Source organism: Anomalospiza imberbis, chromosome 4 (assembly GCF_031753505.1).
Source record: "Anomalospiza imberbis isolate Cuckoo-Finch-1a 21T00152 chromosome 4, ASM3175350v1, whole genome shotgun sequence".
NCBI lineage: Eukaryota > Metazoa > Chordata > Aves > Passeriformes > Viduidae > Anomalospiza > Anomalospiza imberbis.
This window is the reverse complement of record NC_089684.1, coordinates 3859049-3879612: the sequence shown is the minus strand read 5'-3', so window position 1 is coordinate 3879612 and position 20564 is coordinate 3859049. Positions and strand designations below refer to the sequence as shown.

Sequence of the window (20564 nt, the reverse complement as noted above, 5' to 3'; positions counted from 1 at the left end):
TTAGAAGTGGTGTGTAGCAGAAACCCAGTTTTCCATTAGCAAGGAAGATCAGCTTCCACCACTGGTCTCACAAGACTCCAATTGGACTCACAGAACTTCCTCACCTTAAGAAGGGACTTACAGCTCTAAAGTTTAATACAGGACATTTATCTGCTGAAGAGGTTTTAGTTATTTATCTCAAATATTTAATTACAGAACTTCCTTTTCATGGAAGTGTCCTATTGGTACTTCTTATTTTAAGAGACTTTTCTTTCCTCTTCTTCATATTCAGTGCAAATGTGAGGAAGAAATTATTAAAACCAACTAAGAACTGCACCAGAAATACTTGTTTTCCATTCAGATAGAAGGAATGTAACAATTTAAATTGCATTTTTCAGCTTAAATTATGTCTATGGCTCAAAGTGTGGATTTATGCTGTATTGAAAGGATTGCAGGAATAGCCATATTCACTTCCTGACACATCCACCCTCCAGCTCTTCCAGATGCCATCTCACAGCTGACAAGCAGTCTGCACGCGGGAGCTCTTCATGGTCTACACGGGCTTTCAGGATCGCACTTGAGGCTTCACTGACTGCAAGAAAAATAAATCTGATCCCAAGAAGTGCCTCAGAAAGGCAGGATTTGCTTGCTGGTACATCAAAACAGTGTTTTGAAGAATCACGTCCACACAGACAGAGACTCTAATTAGTAGCCTAGTTCTTCTCACAGTTACTCCCAGGAAACAACCCCTCGAGGACCTTTTGTCCTCTTCATCTCTGTGCTCTTTACACAACCTTTTCCAGCATGCTACTACTGCTTATACAAAGATTCCTTCTTCAAGTAACTACACAAATCTGAGCAGTTCTCAGTGAAGCTTCATGTCTGTAGCTACTTCTTCTAAACCATTCCATTCACTTATGTCCATAATTTAGTGAGATAATTAAACCCATTTCATAGTAAAGTTGTATATTTAAGAGATTGTACTTTGTGCGACCCAAAGGCCATCAGTAAAAAGCAATTGTATGTTTATTTGTGTCCCAGTAGTCTGCCATTTTTTAGGCTGTATTACATGTGCATAAAAATACTTAGAGATCCATATTCAAGGTTACTGGATGGAATGTACTTTTTTGTTGCTTGACATTCTCTGAGTCTTTAAAATAAGCAGTTATTCACTGAATCTTCAGACTGGTTTTTGTTGTTCCCCACTGCTCACTGTTTATGTAAATGTCTTTCCTACATATTGTCCATCCTTATTTTTTATCTGCTTCAGACTGCTAGGTTTCTGCTATGTCTATAAAAAACAAAGAGAAAGATAAAGTCAATGTTTTTTGTCAGTACACACGGCATCTCAGAAAATGAATTGTAGCACTACACATTATTAGATGTGCAGGTAATGATGTATTCCCCCTGCCAAACTCTTCAGAGATAATAAAAATTACATGCTTATTGTAGACACACTAATTATATACAGTTACAGACAAAAAAAAAAAATTGAATGCCTTCCTGAGGTGTAGATTAGTCTGTATTGAATGCTGCCTTTGGCGATGTATTTAGGAATTTTATTTTAATTTTCTTAACAGCAAATTAGAAATATATTTGAAAACCATTAAATTTGAAATACAGCCAGTGAAGCTGATGAATTAAATTGATAGTGGAGTTTCTCCACCATCCATTCCTGACTGAAAGGAAGGAAATTATTTCTTTGGCTTGCACAATGTGATTTCAGTGTTTCATAAAACAAGAGTATCTAGAGATGACAGACAAGACCAGGACTGTGCCAGTGGTTGCAGAAACATATATAACTAGAGCTCCTTTTCAACAGCTCAATAAAAAGCGACTTTGAATATACTCTTTTCTTTACTAATAATAGCAAAGAAATATCCAGGGGGATAAATAGCCTTGGTCCTACATCAGAATAGGCCTCTGACAAGCTAAAATTTCCAAATAAGCCCTAAGAATTGTAGGCACACAGGTTGTCACAGGTTGTGAGCGAGCTCCTGCCTGGCTTCAGCATTGCAGAGGACATTCTAGCACAGTCTTCCAGACAGCCTGCTTTCTGCAGAAGTCTGGGTTTCCAGGCTTACATTTTGCTACATCAGATTTGTTCAGCTAACAAAAGATATATGTTTCTAATTGCTTTGGCCTAGAATGGGTATGTGGCATGGCACTGACAAAAATAAAAGTTATTATCTGCAGGAAAACCTTTTTCAAGCTGCAAAAATGTTCAGAAACATATCAAACTACTCGGAACTCCCCTACCTTTTAAAAAGAAAGAACTGTGCTGTGCATCTCAAAAATGCACATCTCAAAAATGCACAGCTTAATTGGGAGAAAAAAATGCCATGGACCTTTAATTCAAAAGAATGTCCTCTGTGAGTGTAATTTTTAATAACTGTAGCTGAAAGAACCAGAAAACAAAAGGAGAAGCACCATTAGTCCTAACCTGCTGCTGGGAGATTTGTACCTCACATGAAACAAGGGAAGGACTCTCAGCCACACAAGTTCATTCATGGAGGAGTTGTTTTGGCCTTTTCTTTGTGTCTGGCAGCAGCAGGGAGCCCTGGCACAGCCTGTCAGGCAAACACCAAGGCAGTCGCTGCCTGGGTAGTCTGAAGCATCCCCAAACTCTGGCACTTCTGTAAAAGCACTCACTCTCTGTGAAAGAGCATTGTTCCACATTTGGTATTTTTTTGGAAAAAGCTCTTTAACAAATTATTCAAGACCCAGCTCATGGAATCCACACACAAGAGAGTAGACCTCCAGCCAGGTAAGGAGGGACAGCAGGTGGAGCAGGAAAACAGAGGTGACAGTGCCAAGTTTCAGCTTCATCTGGAGGTGTGTAAATCATTGAAGACCTTAAAAGTAACTCTGGGGTTCAGTGAGACAGCATGCTACCTTGGAAGCCTGTGTTCAGAAGCAAAATAGACACAGAGCTAAGACACCTTCTCCATATGATCTGGCTAGATGCCGGCCCACAGTGTTTAAGCTGCACCAGGCTGCAGTCATGAGGATTTTTGTCTCCAAATTTGAGTCCCCAAAACTTCCCATTCTGCAGTCAGAGGTGCAGAGAGAGCTCAGAACCATCTGCACTGCCAGACCCAGTTCATCCTCTGCTAAGTGAACTCTCCTCTAGAAAGTAAAGATCAGCTGTAGAAAACCAGGTGTAGCAACGTGAAGCAAGACCTTGTTTCCATTTTCTTCTGTTTTCAATAGAGCTGCTACCAGCAGCAACATTCTGCTGGAGCAGTCAGCAGAGACATTTCTCCTTGTGCTAACAGACTCACTTTAAAGAAAAAGAAACATCTGTTGCTCCTGTCTTTGTCTAGTGCATTTATGAAGGCTCATTATTTTATTCTGTTACTACAGCTTCCCTCTCTCCATAAAAACTATTGCTGACAATGCCTATAAGGTAGATCAGTCATTCTAGGCAGAAAGATTTCATTTTCAATTCCCATTTTCATACTCATTAAAAACAACAACAAAATCCTTAAAGATATATTCATTGTTAATTATTATTATTCTATAAACAGATTGTCATTTTGCAAATGTCACTTAGACTACAAGAAAAAATAACGAAAAGGTATTATATAGTCAATAAAGAAAAATATACTTCAGGCTACATTACTGCAAACTGCTTTCATCTAATGGAAGAGTGTTAAAGGAACTAGCAGCCCACAATCCAATCAATTTCCTAGCACAAATTAAACTTGGATACAATGAAGTTCTCCTAGGGGAGAGCAGAATCACTGTTTTCTAAGGTGCTTTATCACATAACCTGCTTGGAACTCCCTTGTTGCTTTGAACTTTCTTCTTTACAGGACTCGGGCATAAGGGGAATCTTCCATTACATAGAAGGGGCAGTGGCATGACTGTACTAAAAGCACTTTCAAAAACACAAGGGAAAACATATTAAAAAATAAAAAACAAAGAACAACTTCTCTATATATTACTTTGGTATTCAAACTCTGTAGCCAGAATTACCTCTTGTTAATCTACTGTATCTCTGCAAACCTCCCCAGAGCTAAATACAAGAAATGTGCTACAAAAATATCAATGCAGAAACACAACACAAGTTAATATTAAAATATACCTCAAGAAAGCTGGTATGGATAAACATTTTTCATATCTTTTTCTGTTGGCACCTAAATAAAATTGTTCAATCTTATCCAGGCAAAGAAATTTTACATACAAGGGACTTACAAGAAGTTACACTGAGAAATCATGTATTAAGAAATTATTAGCTAATAATTTGGTCCAGTTTTGTTTTTCAGGCATCTGAGTTGCCCAGCTTCACCTTGAATCTAATGATCTATCTATACAGCACTATTGTTTGGTCAGAAATCCTTCCCTCCCGGCCTGCTCTGTTTACATGAAACAAAGCTACTAATGAGAATAAATATTATCTGGATTCTGCTTAAAACTGGAAGAGAATATATCAAAAGAGATTTGGATCATGACCTTGCAAACTAAAGTACCAGACGTGAATGGGATTCAAAAAATTGACCATGAAGGAGCTGCATTTTACAAACCTCTTGAAAGACCTTTAAAGTAAGCCCAGAGATATCATTCTGTTCTCCACAGAATTTTGAGCCAAGATGGGAAAGTCCACAAGTTCCTGTAATTTGCCACAGATTTATGCACTACTGAGAAAGTAGGTGTTAAAAAGGATTAACTCCTGATTTACTTATTCTACTAGTAAAGTGGCAAGGTCTTATGGAACAAACAAAACAGCTGCAAATTACGTAATTACGTATCTGTATGCAAATTTGCAGACATCTCCTAAATGTTGGAGTACTATTTGCAATGCTAATTAAGTGGTTTTTATTATCTCTGCATAATTCCTACATGTGATCCTGTGCCAGATGTCACTGTCACTTGGAAAGCCTTTATTGTCAGGTTAGCTGAGGCAGCAAGCATTAACACTGCTCATAAAAATCCTAGTTTTAATTAAATTTCCTGCAGTGTCTCAATAATTGCTCATTGTCTTCCTGTCCAAATCATGTTGCTGATTTCTTTTTTCAAATTGCACACCTGAATCATAGCTTCCAATACATGGAAGTCTTAATTCTCCACCTCAGCATTATTAAATATATTAAAAAGGCAAGAAAGACAGGAAAAGTAACATTTTCAGATGCCAATATCAGTTCCTTGTGGAACTTTATGCAGTGAATGTAAAGAGAAAGAAAAATATGGGATACTGATTTTGAAAAATTTTAAACTGTCTCTGTGCAGAAAGAAGTTATATGGAGGTTGCAATCAACTAGTGGCATCAGTGAATCACTCATTCACATTGTGACTCTTATATTCAGAGTAAGTTGCAAGCCAAGACCATATTTCCTCCTTAAGCCATTCTTATGAAAGGCCTGATCTGAACAATGTCTTCCACATAAATTTCTTGATCTTAGGCCAAATGTCTGAGTAATGATGCCAAGGAAAAATACAATAGTGAGAAGAAACAAGCAAGAAAATTAATTTCTTTCTTCTATTTCTTCCTCCGAAAAAAGCAACTCTCAATTTGTTACTTTTAGTAGGCCAGGATCCAATCAAGTGTAACTGAAGCAATAAAACAAGTACTTCACTTCCAATGTCTTGTTAAAAGAAGCTTAGTAAAAACTTTATGATACCCTTGATTTAGACCACTGTCCTACAACACTCTAAGCCATGAAGTAATGACAGAGCTCTCCCAGGCAGTTATGGGATTGCAGTCATTTTCAAGACCTAGCTGGCCAGCCTTTTCTGACTGAACCACTCTGTTGTTTGCAGAAGGATGACAGTCTTTTGTGTGCTCCCCCATCCTGGCTAGGCTTCTCAACACACTCATCAAAGACCTTGGCACTGAGAGAGTAATAAAGGACTCTACAGAAAGACTTCTACCCACACTTGAGAATGAAATATTAAATCAGACTTCTCCACAAAACAAGTAAATATTAATATAGTCTAGGCATGAAGCTGAATCTTCCAAAATGTCTCATTATTTGGAGTTTACTACTACACAAGTTGCTGATGGAAGCACTTTTGGACAAGGTCTATAAAGTTATACTTGGTATAAACCAGTCATCATAGCCTACCTGGCTCAGCTCAGAATAAATCTGGGACTAAGGTGGATTAAACTCCAGCCTTTTTTTCCACCTTCCATTTTACAGTATTTTCCATCAAAATTATTACCTCTGAGATTTAGGAGTATCAGTGTCAAATCAGAAAGGCTGCTGGGGTGAGATTCAACTGTAGATTATAACATCATTCAATTTACTTCACCTGGACGTTGGCTGGAGGCCTGTGTCCCCAAAGTGCAAGAAAGATGCAGGATTTTTTTTTCTTTTTTTTAAGGAGCTCATACTAAAAAACAACATGCAATAAACACTGTTAGATCAAAAGTTGTCATAAATTAGGGCTGGCTAACTTGATCTAATGAGGTATCTATTGAGAACATTAAGGACATCTGCATTACTTTCATCTAACTGAGGACCAGTTTTATGGACAAGCCTAATCCAACAATTTTCCATTGCCAGTTGGCTAGGAGCTTAGTGTCTGAACTAAAAAAGAGAAGGAATACCCTAGAATTTACACCCTATGTGTGACAGTTGTCCAACGGATTGGCCCTTTAGAAGAATTCATGTATCTTTTTCTTGCATTTGGGAACTTTATCCTCATTCCATGGGTTTAATATGAGGATTAAAATACTCCAAACATTCATGTGGTACCACTGCCACCTGTGCTTTTATTTCTTCCTGTTTATTTGTTAGCCAAGCTTTCTTTCAAAATATTCTGAAAAGCTGGGCTCTGTACTGGCTAAGTATATACAGAACATATAGAATCATTAAGGTTGGAAAAGACCTCCAAAATCATCAAGTCCAGCCTTTGGCCAAATATGAATAATAGTTCAATAACAGCCTATTCATTAATTCACTGCTCAGTATTTACAATTAACCAAGAGGTAGTCACCGCTTCAACCTCTCTAAATTCCCCAGAGGACAGGTAAAAATCATTACTCTAGAATGTTCCAAATCCTGAGAACAAAGCAGAAGAAGCTAGAAATAGTCACTGAAAAACCACTTCTACATTTACTGCTACTAGACATTATTAGAGCACTAGGTGAAAAAGTGGCATGAAACTCTTAAATAATGAATAAACTGTGTGAGTTTAACATTAATCTGAGTTCTAAAAATGTTTGTCTAGGTGTGGCATAGTTATATTTCAGAAATATCTAAAATTATTAAATGTGTGAATACCACATGCAAGCAGTAGAATAGTACAAACTTGTGTTCTTGAAATTTGAGATGCTAACTTTCTTAAAATATTTCTTCAGTCTGTTATTTCTCATCTTATTTAATTGCCTGGTTACTAAGTCTAACTAGCAATGATTTGAGCTCCTTTAATCAGATGAAAAATTATACAAAGAAAAATGAAAGGTACTCGAGACAATTTTTTAAACTGTTCACAGTCTCTTCCTTTTTCTATTTTTTTTCTTCAGACTCTTATTCATTTTATAATTTCTAGATTGCCATATCACAGATTTAGCTTTTCAATCTGGACTTTTCCAACTGCAAATTCAGTCTCTCTGTGGATTTTTATTACAGATATGCTGCTACTGGTTTATATTAAGATAAACCAGTAAGATATATTAAGAGTGTCTCAGCAGTTCCACCAAAAAAATCTCCTTTTTTTACTCTTTTTCAGTAACTATGCACCTTGCTGTTGCTTTCAAACAAGTACACATAGTGCATGTACAAATGAAATATCAAAACAAACTTTTAGTAATAATAAACTATTGCAATTACAGTACCAACCTAAGTTTACAAAGCAGGACTTAAATTACAGCTACTAGTCTTCTGCATCCCAGAAAATCAAGTTACATATTTGAAAGCAACTAAAGTCCAGAATCTGGATTTAACTATCAAATTTTAGGAAACCAAGTCTTAAGCCACTGGTCCAAATGTTAATGATTGCCTCATTTTGATTCACTTAGTTCAGTCCTATAACTTCTAGCCCCTTGTTGCTGTATAATACATGGTAATGCAGATAATATTAATACAACGCTTGTCACTGTCATCCATGTATTCATTATCTAAGGAACGGCTTCGAGTCACTGGTCTTTTCATCTTGCCAGAAATGTCACAGAGATTTCTGCATATGAACGGACTTTTCCATCCATTTCCTTCTGAAAAGTGAGGACAAAAACCCAACCAAAGTAAGTTAACAACATTCCTTATACAGTACCTTTGTTTTCATTACACAAAAATTTTGTTTTCAATAAAAGCAGCTACTGCTGAACATTTGCAGTGAGTCTAAGTAACTTGGGCACCCATTTCTTGAGCAATGTGAATAATTATTTCAGGGAGTTTTCTGGTTGACTCCATAAAATAACACAAACCACTTTGAAACATTTGTAAAAATTAAAATTAAGATACTGGATTATCCATTGTGCTATAGAAAAATAAATGTATATTATTTCAAATTAAGCTGTATTCTGAAACCAAAATAGATATGTCTCATTTTGACAAAACTGAACTGAAATACATAGGTTTTCCCAATTATTTTACTGAGCCAAAACAACCCTAACAATTCAAGGGTCAATCTGCACAGTTCTAATAAGTTTGTTTCCTGAAAAACTTCACTTGGTGAAGTTTTTCAAAAAACTTCTACTACCAATTAGAGGAGTTCATTTCTTTTACAACCTCTAAAAATGTCATCTGAAATGTCTATAGGTGTGAAAAAGATAATAAATATCACCAAAGCAATCTTGAGTAGTAAGGCAATTCAGACTACCAAGATCTAAAGAACAAATTAATCTTGGCTACAGCTCAGCTGCTTCCCAGCAAGCTGGCTCCAGGAATTCTTTGCTCCTTTGAGACCACAGTGTTCTATTTATTTCTTTTCAGCAAGAAAAGTTCCCATTTAGTGATGTTTCTAAAAGTGTATCCAAGAAAATTTATGCATTATTAATAGTTAAGCTTCATACAATCAAATTACAAAGCTAAGGGTCACTCAAACTTCTAGGATTAGGACAAGTCAGCTGATAATATTTTGAGACTAGCTTTTTCCTGCAGCAAGATTGTTGGACTTCTACCAAAAAGAGAAAAATTTATTTTTAATACTTCAAGAAATACTTGAATGCCCCATATACTGGTCATGCATAAGAGTTTAGAAGCAGGACTGAAGAGGAAAGGAATTAGAATGGTAACTGTGAAGATTCAGAAACCTGATAGCCATGCTAACCAGAAGACATGAACAGATCTAACTTGTTTTTTTTCTATGGACATTAAAAATAAAAATATGATACAGGTGACACAAATATGGATCAGGTTTAAGAGCAGCTGAAAGGATGAATCCAAATTATAACACTCCAGAAAGAAAGGTCCTGTTGTAACATAGCAATTTATTTCTTTCCCAAAGGAAATCCTAAATGGAAGTAGAATATTTTAAGGTGGACTTCTGTAGTCAAATAAAGTCAGGTAATCTTGCCCCAAAGGCTTTCACAATAAAAACACCTAAAGACACAAAAATAAGTTAGTTGTGGCATCTTAGCTGTGATGAAATATGGCACACAGTGTGAAGCCTAAGGATACAATTTTAATTTTCCAGCAAAGCCCGCAAAGTTGTGAATTGAAAAAGGGAAGTTTAAGAGGAATTGGGATATGAACAAAGCTTTTTTAAATTTATCAAATAGAGGTACCACTTGGCCACTTTTACCTACCACAAAAAGTTGATAAGGTTAGGAATACAGATGTGTTCATATGAAAGTCACATAAGGCCAGGGAGAGCCCTGGGATTTTTTTCAACTTTAAGACATGAAAAAGAAGCCACAGCCTATGACTAAAACTGAAAGGTATTCCCCAGCTGTTTTTAAAAGCTTCCAGAAATAAACCTCAGACTCAGCCAGTATTAATAGGGTCAGAATTTCCATGCCAAGCAGTGATACCAAGGGGACTGAAGAAAAGAGATGCAGTTCTAATGTACTAATAATGACTTGTCTCCTTAGATTTTTATAAAATGTCATGCATTCACTTCTTCAGCTTTTCTGCCCCAATACTCACAGGAGTCCCCTCCTGTGAGCAGGTATACCAGAAGCATGGGTAATGCTAGCACAAACAAACTCTAGGAGAATATACCATTTGCCAGCCATCTAGCCTTTCTTCACATAAATTTTCAGCTACACAGTACCTGACACTGTGGAACTGATAGCCTTGTGCTGCAAGGCTTTGGAAAAAAAACATGCATACAAAGTTTTGGGAAAAAATGACATATACTTCCAAGTCTAGTGTAAGGAAGTTATTTTCATTGTTTCATAAATCTGGTGCATGGCCCAGTCATTCTGTAAGTCTGACAGACAGCATAGCTTAATACTTCATGCCTCCTTTTTTTCTTTGCATATTCTGGTGTAGAGAGACCTGAAGTCTGTCAGCAGTTTTCTGAATATGTCATGGTAATTTTAAGCTGCTTTTGTTCAAATAAAAGAACTAAGATGAAAGACATATACAGAAATCATTTATCTTCAACCTGGAAATACTGTTCAAATAATTCCTTAACTATTCTTGCACTTCATTCATCCAGTAAAGCAATTTTCTTCAGTTTGTTACAGAGTCTGTGATACAGGAATAGGCTTTCCATTTATGCTTCTAATGGTGTCCAAGAAGATCTAACCTGCCATTCTTACAGTTCAAGGTCATATAGTTTAGGTCTGAAAGTCCTTTCATTCATTAGTTATTATGCTGAAGTCAAATCCATTATTGGATCTAGACAGAGATGATTCTGTTGTGCCTTTCAACTTTCTCTTGTTTTCTTCTTGAGAGGAGAAACCGCTTTTGAACGATCTCCCTGGATCAGTAAGAATCTCAGTCAAAATAAGATTTGTGTTTTTTCAAATGCAGCTACCCCTATGTTTATTGAGTGCTGACATATCTTTACAATAATTATAACAGAAAACAAAAACCTTAGAACACAAACAGGTTGATTACACCCCTCTCTGCTGCAGAGAGGGACATAATCTTGTTACACATGTGTCCTGAAGGGAGTCAGAGAGAACTTGCTGGTAAATCTGAGCCTCTTCCTACACACAAGACTCTCACCCAACTACAAACAGTCACTGTCACTTCATGCACAGACTAAAGATCACCTTCTGCTTTTCTTTCTCAAACAGAATAGCATACCACTAGTAAGAATCAAAGTCAGTAGGTTCCCAAAGGTTATGATGGAAAGGTAGCATTCTTCCGATCATCAAGATCTGCCTTCATATGATTAATACTGTCTCTTGCTTCACCTTCCAGCCCTGCACATAGATTCTGATGCAGAGGAAAATCAAGTAACAGAAGGTCACTCTGTCCATTTCCATTCCATCTGAATGAACCCTTGGAGGTTCCAACACGGTAGGAAGTGTGTGCGTTTTAGAGAATCCTGAAAATATTAAACCTCTCCCCAGACACTGCAACTGAACTCTTTCAAATTTCCAAAAGCCGCTCTGTGTCTTAATATAATTAGAGCAATCTTGGTATCCTTGCTTCCTACAGCTGTTCCATACGACTGCAAGTAACCTGTCAGAAAAATCACCTCCCTGGTAGGAAGAGAAGACTGACAGATGGTGAATAAATTCAAGGCTAGTTTATTTTTATAACTGGAAAATAACTTTCAGACATCCTGGTGGTATACAGATTGTTTCCAGGTCTTTTCAATTTTTATGAAAGATAAAATATGACTTTGATTCATAATCAGGCAATTTAATTTTAGCCAAATTGCAAAGAAAAGTAAATTCCAGCTCTTATTCTAAACTTTAACCTTCTGAGCCACTGAGACATTTTCTTATGTAAAAACTATTGCAATAATAATAATAATATTTTCTGGTTTACAACTGATTTACCAGGAAATTAATATTTGGTTTTATGAACACATTAAGCAGATGGTACCTGTTGTTGAAATTATCCCATAAAAGTATGTGTACTTAGACTTAGTTACAATGCAATGCACTAAACTCTCTCAAAGGACCAGTGTAGGGATTTTTCTTTTAATTTTTTTCTTTTAAACAAGACATTTTATATCTATAGCATGCAACCTTGGAGTTGACTATGGTGACTCCATAGATACATTAATATCAACATTATTGTCGTAACCATTTTCCCTCAGGAGGAAAGAAAAGAGCAGTATTAATGTAAATAACTTGCACAGTTAGAACTCTGATCTCTCATTAATTTCATCACAATCACTGATAAACTGCATAAGAGTTATAAAACTTAAAGGACAGAATAGCATCTCCTGACCCCATTGAAGTTACCATAAAATTTGCCTTTAGTTTCTGCAAAGCTTCAATATCTTTCAAATAGCACTCTTGAAGCAATCCTGTTATCTGGAAGAAACTTGCAGAGAAAAGCTGCCAGTCTTCTACAATTTAAACATTCCATTCCACAAGAATTCCCTCTGAAATTCACTGCAAACTGCCCTTGACTAATAGGAATGATATAACTGCACATGTACTTCTGCCTGGTTTTAAGACAGACTTTTTCATACTCTATCATTAATTCAGACTCAATATCATTCAGTCACTGAAACTGTGTACAGTTAGAAAAGAAAAACTTTATGAGTTTCAAATCAATTCTTTATTTCCTAAACCGTATGTATTATTTAAGGGCATTGCAGGAGCATGTTACACAGAATTGTACATGCAGCCTGCAGTCCCATCAACAGTCCTGTTGTTGATTTTATACCATCTCCAAATAAACAGATACCGAAACTGGCCTAGGTACTTGTGTGGTAACTGGCAACCCTGTCACTTTGCAGGTGAACAGACTAGAGAGAAAAATTCATGTATTAGAAATATCTACAAACCATCTGTTTATTTCCCTCACATCAAGTCAAGCAAAAGGTGGAAATATTTTTAAGAGCTTCACAGTTCATTTGAAAAAATCTTCCCGCTGAAAGAAATGGTTAAAGAAATTATTGCTCTACTCAACATGAGAGAATACACAACTGTACGAAATCTGATCTCCTTACACATACTAACTGCAACTTGATCAGAAGTTTTCCAAGCTACATGACTATAGCTAAGGCTCTAAAACCTTTTAAAAAGAGGTCAGTGGCCTGACATTCAAAAGTGGTGATCACACCATTTATTCTTTATAGCAGAAATATTAAAGCAAATAGATGAACATATTTGTCCTATTGACAGAAAATAAAAACAAGACCTCTATGAATCACTGGGTGCTCAGCAGAGCAGAAAATCAAACTAAAAAAGCAGGTATCTACATTTCAGTGGAAGAACATAATTTTTGGCACAGATCTGTGCCTCATAACTTCTGGCAATCTCATTCCATTCTCCTCTGCTGTGAGGAAAGGGATCCACATACAAAGGCAATTCAGATGTTTTTTGGACTGTGTCTATACTAAATTGAAAGAGAACATAATGAGATAGATATACAGATGATAGACAGATAGAAAGATAAATAATTGATAGATAGATGATAGATAGATAGATAGATAGATAGATGGATGCTCCTAAATTAGGTGTCTCAAATTACCAAAGCTAAGTTGGATATATTCCAGTTAAGTTTAGAAGGTCTTGGACACATTCTCAAAACTAGAAAAAATAAATTCACTTAAAGGTATTGTACTTAAACAAATGTAGAAAGATTCCCAGCAGACTTCTAAAAGCCAACTTTAACTATAATTATTTGCAACGAAAAAAATTAATTTTTTACTTTGTTTCAAAAAATTATGCTTAAAGCACAAAGTCCCAATTAAGCCAGACTATAAATTTGTGGCAATTTATTACAAGATCTCGATATAAAGTGATGGCTAAACCACTGAGAACAACTGACCTGGAAAACTGGAATCCTGTGCTCCAAAGTGGCTGCAGGCAGCCTGCTGAGGCTGGGCAGGAGATATGGCAAGAGCCCTGGCAAGTTTCTGATTAAAAAGATCAGCTGGAATAGCATCAAAAATTGGACCACCAACACACAAACAACTGCTGGGAAGTTCTTTGGTGCATTCTAAATTTATATTTACATGACCCAATATTACTTCTGTCTTACTGAAAATGGCATGCTACTTCAATTAGACAGGATGCATCACAAACCACAAACCACAAAAAGGAATCCATCAGAGAAGTTTTTTAATCAGCCTGGCCTGTCCTCAGGATATTTGCAGACATACTCGGTTGCCAAAAGTGCATACAGGCTGATTTCACTGGATGCAGTGGTATCTCCAAGTTTCTTACTAGTTACTGACAAACATGATAGACTGGAGAGCACCTATACCAATCTGGGTATAGACAGGTTCCTTTGTTGCATAACTCACCTGAAAAAGTTAAAAAAAGGATAGAAGTTTAGACATAAACATCCTGGGAAAGTGAGAATCGCAAACTGTACAGCATTTGACAGTAGAAGAGTATTCTAGAGCCTCACAGAAAACCATACTGTCCCTGTGAAAAAAAAAAAAATATTCTGAAATCAAGATTCTAGGTACCTCACAGGCAAAAGACATTCTGTTATGAAAGCTTGACTGTACACACACTGCTTTCCTGTTTGTCCCTGAAGAAAAGCAGCTATTGTTTATCTCCTAGAATGAGAAATAACTTTGATGACACAGAATGTTTGTCACCCTACACTATGGAAGAAGCCTGGATCTTCTTCATAGTATCAGGGAAAGCTTTGTCACTGGTTTCAGCAGGTCAGGAATTTTCCATCTGATCTCTTTTTTCTTCACTTTATACGCAATAATAAACTGCACAAACCACTGAGTGAATGAAACCCACTAAAATCAGCTCTGAAACTACCAATGATCACACTATGGTCTGGTTTTGAGTCCTTAAACAACAATATGAAGCAAAGATTCAATCTCTCCTAGCCTCAAGTGAGCTAAGCCTAGACTAGAACAAGAAATACACCATAAAGTTGCATTCTCTATCAACTCCTGGAGGTTAGGCCCTTGAGCAAGGGTAATTTAGCACTGAAATTACGTTGTCTTTCCTTGGAAATATCTGCCATCTTCACCATCTGTTTCATGCAATAAAATAAAGTTGCTGATTTGATGCTGTACCTTCTGTGTCAGAATAAAGGCCAGTTCCTATTTGCATTAAGCAGGGGGAAAAAAAAAAGTAATTATAAAGTATAATTAAAACAAGCACATGATTTTCCATATTTTAATGAAGCAAAGGTAGCTGCACTTGTTTACAGCTCCAATCAAATTCAGATCACATTAATTGGAATTTTCAGCTTCAGATGAGTAAGACTCTAGCAAGCAGGTAGAGAAAGAGCTCTAATGAGTTTCCTCACCACAGAAAAATTATCTGGCAAACAGTACAAAGATCATTCAAATGAAAACAAATACTCAATAAAGCAGATAATTGACTGCAAGCTTAGTTAATAAGATGGCCCCAAACTGCCCTGCAAAAATGCCAAAGCAACTAAATAGAAATGTTTATCTTTGTTAGCAAAGGAAGAACATCTGTATTTTTCTGGGGAACTTCGATACAGTTTTATGGGAGTCTAAAGTACCTGAAAATTAATAAAGTATTTTATGTCCTTGTTTCTGGTTTGAAGTTTTATTTCAGCATTGAATCTGATGGTCTATGATCTAGAGTCCTTCCCATCCTTTGAACCCATCAGCATCAGTATTTGTTTACAGTGCCAAAAGAGGATGCCAAAATGGAAGACTGATCACTAACATTTTTTAAAAGGTCTGTTAATTGTACCTGAGGATATACTCAACTCAACATATATACACATGCATGTACACACAGACATATATGTATATGTGTGTACATGTATATATGTGTATATATATACCACAATCTAATGACAACACAGCCAATTTAATCCATTTTTTTTCACTGCAATCCATCTCCTTCAAATATTGAAATTGATGATCAGGGAAACAAGCCTTCCAACAACGAGATTCCCAGAATATCTGTGTTGAGTGAGAATTCCTTCTTTTTTTTTTTTTTTTTTTTCAATAAATAGAATAATGAAAGGTCCTTTCTACAATGGTGTCTTAATGTGACTTACATTAAGTCCAGAATAGCATGCAGGCAACAGAAATTCTCTGGTCAGCAAGGTACTGCATATGTGGTGAGAATCCAGCCAATCCAGTATTACTGCCTGCATACCATTATATGCTGTCTGCATACCATTAAGCAGCTTCAGTGTTTTTCTTAACCAAGACAGAAACAGCCTTGGAGACAGAAACATTCCTGTTGCCTTGGAGAGCATGGCAGAGGAAGTATCCAATGTGCTTTTCAAAGCAGGTTGTGGGAATTCGTTACAAGGGACAGAATATTTGGTATGTCTCCCTCATAATGTCCACCTTATGCCTCACGTCTCTGTTCATCCACCAATCTATACAATGAGTTAATGACAAAAACAACTTCTTTGAGAAATGCCTATATTCAAACTATATCAGCTCCATCCAAAAAACCATACAAAGCTAGTTTATAACAGATAGTTTTAGAAACTACATAAAGTAAGAGGTCATTGTAAAGAATAAAGAAGCGAATGCCCATTATATCCTTAGTAACATTTGATTGCATAAGGATCTCACTTCTTTGAATTGCTGATTCCACATCCTCCCTGCTATTTCAGGGAGAATGCTATTATACAGAGCTATTTTTAAATGGCTTTAAATCTAAAATTTAAATTAAAATCCTTTTAATGTCAGATTTTTGTGAATGAGTTACTAATAATGTAGCTGTTCATCCTGGAAGTCTCAAAGTCAGAAGTGAAATATTCTCTTCCCTGACTCTCCAACGCAGCCAATTACCCCAAGCATTTTCCCACAACTTCTTTCCAGAGTGAATTTTCTTTCTTATGAATGTTCACAGGGTTTTGTGTTGCCCTGATTTCTTAGGATTTTCTAAAGCCTTCTGCGTTTACATTCTTGTAGAGAACTTTCTCACACAACTTTCTGTAAACAACCTATTGTTTTGCATTCTTTCATAGAGGCAGAGAAATCTGATGGACTGGTAGTTTGTCCAGTGTCGTTGGAGAGGTGGCACGTTCACCTTCCAATCCACTGGCACCTTTTGAGAACTACAAATGATTGGAGTCAGAAAAAATAAATTAGTCTCTTCATCATGACCATAGCTGTGGTGCGTCGTTTTTCCTTGTGTCCTCTGGTGACAGTTTAGCGTTGCCATCTTTGTTAATATAACTTCTATCCATACCAATGAAAGCTCCTAGAAATAGACTAAAGCAGTTGGAGACAGATGACCTGCTAGTGAACTTAGCAAATTCAAAGAACTGAGAAAGTATATAAACTTTGATCTTTATCTAGACTTTGTGCTTCCTTCTTCCCCCCGCCGTCAATAAATTTTCAATCTTCCTTTCTTCATACTTAAAAATCCCTGTCACCTTTTCATATGTTGACCTGTCTAATTTCCTCATGGATCTGCCACCCTAAAGAGAGAAGGCAGACAGTGAAGCTGCTATGGGGCAGACAGACATTCCCACTTCAGCAGGTTTTCCATTCTTAAGAAAAGTGTTCTGGTTCTTTGTTTCATCTCCCCTTCACCCAGTTCTGACCAGACAACATAAACCCTCTCCTACACTTGCTTAGCCTCTTACATCTAGGTTTTAAAACTAAACTTCTAACACTTTGAGTAGTAAATGGTCCTTAAAATTGAAAAAGCAAAGGCCTGCCAGGCCCTAGAACAGATGAAAAGCAGGAGGGAAACAAACCACCAAGCCTCCTCAATCTTCTCTGCAGCCTCTCCTCTGCTACAGGAAAGGATTTCACTATTTCAAATCACAATTCAAGCCAATTTCTTTCACAAATCAAAAACCCACAGATTCATAGTGATGGTGATGAATAATACTTGTTTTGTTACATATGGTATACATCTGGTATAACTGGTACTGTTATACATCTAGGAAAAAATAGCCTCTTTCTGAAATAACCTTTTCACATATGTGAGCAGAAATTAATCCATCAGTGTAATGGCAGTGAAGAATACAGGAGTGTAACTTCCTTGTTGATAGCAATTTGAACTGAAGCAACTCACAAGCATGACCCTCATACAGCTCTTGCTTTTTGCTGAGGGTTTGACAAGGAGGATCAAGATATGGCATAACATACAGACAGATTCCCAAATGGACACTCGAATCAGAAAACTGCAATTTCTCCATTAATACATAGTATACTTAAAAAGAATCTTCTTGTACTGCATCAAGGTGCATATTCCAGCTCCTTTCTTTGTTCTCATGAAGGTGCTAAGACAGTGATTACCTCTAAGCATTAAAAAATTACAAGATTTCATTTTCATGCTATGGAAGATTTCCCCTGATAGGAATAACACTAGCATAAAGACAGACTTCTGTGTTGGATGGTATCTGCATTTACTTGTCATAATTTATTTATTCTGTCATCTTGAAGAAACCAGTTAAATTCTCTGCCTCAATTCCCCCTTCTTCAAAATGGAGATACTAATCCTTAATTCCAGATATGGTCTTTCACCAGCTGTTGCAATAAAAGTACTGTGTAGTTAGAGGATACTACTACCATCTCATTAATTCTTTTATATTCTATGTGTTTTTATAATTTCAGGTGGATTTTAGTAACTGCACAAAAAAATAAAATAGGCCTATTTCCTTGTCCTAGTTCAGCCCTAGAGTAACTGGTTTATGCCTCACATATCTACCTACCTTTGGAGTATGAATTCAACATAAAGTATATCTGATACCATCACACTTCCTTCATTAATAAAGGGTACAACCAAATATATAAAAACAGTTTATTTTGGAGATAATGCTACCAAGTTTCTAGCAAGCTTTTATGTGATGAGAAGCAAAGAATCTGCAAAAAGTGGACAAATACTAACAGCGGTGATCTTCCCAAATCTGAACTTTAAGCCGATGCACAGAGGCAGCAAACTGAAGCAAAGGATCCTTGTGGTTTTTCCAGCTGGAACAGGAATCCAGCAGACTATAAAAGGCAATCTGCCCAAGTTTCCTCAGGTATTATGTAGTTTTCATCTGCATCATTTGTAGTATTTCAACCAGGGCACAGATGGTATCTACTGGCATCTACAAACATGCATTTATTGACAAGTGAATTAAAATAAGAGATCTAGAAGCCATTTGGCATGCTGTTGGTCTATCTTGCCATACTGTAAGGAAAGAAAACTGGAAAACATTCTTTTGTAAAGGATTTGAAGGAATGTGATACAGAGGTATATTTTTAAAAAGCAAAAGCACATGATATTCCAAAGGAAATGACATGACATACCCACAGCTGTGATAATATTAGTATAGTGACCCATGATTACATACCAAGCAAACTGGAATTATTATATTATATAGAAAAAGGTGCTGAACCAGAAAAAAAAAAAAGTATGAAGAGAAAGGGTGGGGGGGTAAGGCACTTAAAAGCAAATACAAACACAATATCTATCAACGCACCTGCTATTTGTTTCTGTCAGACCTGTCAGTCAGTGATTTTAAGATGAGAGACTGGAAGCAATAGCATATGTGTCTGCTAGCGGAAGCTGCAAAATTATTATTACAGAAAGCGGTATCTTGTAGGCAGTAGAGAATCACGGGAAATGGTGCTGAGAGATAAAAATGGAAATAAATGGGATGAGTTTCTATTACTCTGCATGCAATCTTCCATTGCAAGAATGTTTGAGGCTGTTGTATGCCTAAAAGACAACACATTAAAAGGGGCAAGGACCGGCCCAAAGTTAGTCCAAATCTCACATGTCTTTTGGAAAGCACAATTTACACACATCTCTCTCATGTCAATCCATTATAAGAGGCATGTACAGGAATGGAATGGCGTTCAGTGGAATGGAAATTTAACCTCAAATAGCATTGAGCACCCTATATACCATCTACTCTGTACCCAGTGTAATTTACAGCAATTTCAAGAAGTGATCTAATTTTTGCTCTCTGTAATTGCCTATCAAGCAGAACATTTTCATTCCATAACTTATTTGAATAGGGACCATTAATGTCAGAGCTTGGAAACAAGACAAGTGTTTAATCCTTTTGCATCTTTCTCAGTGCCATGTGACATAGGCAAATATCTCAGGATCCTCGGAGACCTCACCAGTAAACCAATTAGAGGAGGACTATTTAAGCTTCTGAATTCAGCAAGGGAGAAGAACAGTACACTAACCACCTTCTCATATCACTATATTAAAAAATATAACAGCAATACCTGACCCACACTTTTTTATATAAAGATGCATTCCCATGAATCAGAGTCGAGGCGCTGTACTTCATACCAACTTTCTTTGTCTAAATAACAGAAAAATCTGGCCTGATGGAACTCAAAACACTTCTATGATATAAATAACAAATTTTAAAATACTGGAAGAATAGCTTTATGCTTCCTTCCCCTTGCCGTTCCCCTACTCTAATGATTTTTAAAAAATTCTTTCCTACTCTTCCCTCGTATATATAGAGAAAAATTCTGGTTCCTTAAAATCTTTATCAAAACTGTTAAATTCTGCAGACCCAACTTTTACAGTAGGAGTATGTCTACTTCAGTCCCATTGAGAGGTTTTGTGAAAGTCTGAAGTCAGAGGTACTATGATCTTGAAAATAAAGTCAGATGTTTAATTTACATATATTTGTTTTGCCAAATGCTAATCAAATATTGACATT

At 36.5% G+C, this 20564-nt stretch overlaps 1 long non-coding RNA gene across 1 annotated transcript in view; it reads right to left on the bottom strand.

Moving 5' to 3' along the window:
• Positions 1 to 1108: 1108 nt before the first annotated feature.
• Positions 1109 to 20564, bottom strand: part of LOC137473343 (uncharacterized) — a 40988-nt gene continuing 21532 nt past the window's right edge. Inside the window, exons 2-3 of the long non-coding RNA XR_010998697.1 lie at positions 3961 to 4018; positions 1109 to 1270 (exon numbers count right to left, since the gene is read on the bottom strand). This is a non-coding gene — a long non-coding RNA (uncharacterized lncRNA). The remainder of the gene's footprint in view (positions 1271 to 3960; positions 4019 to 20564) is intronic.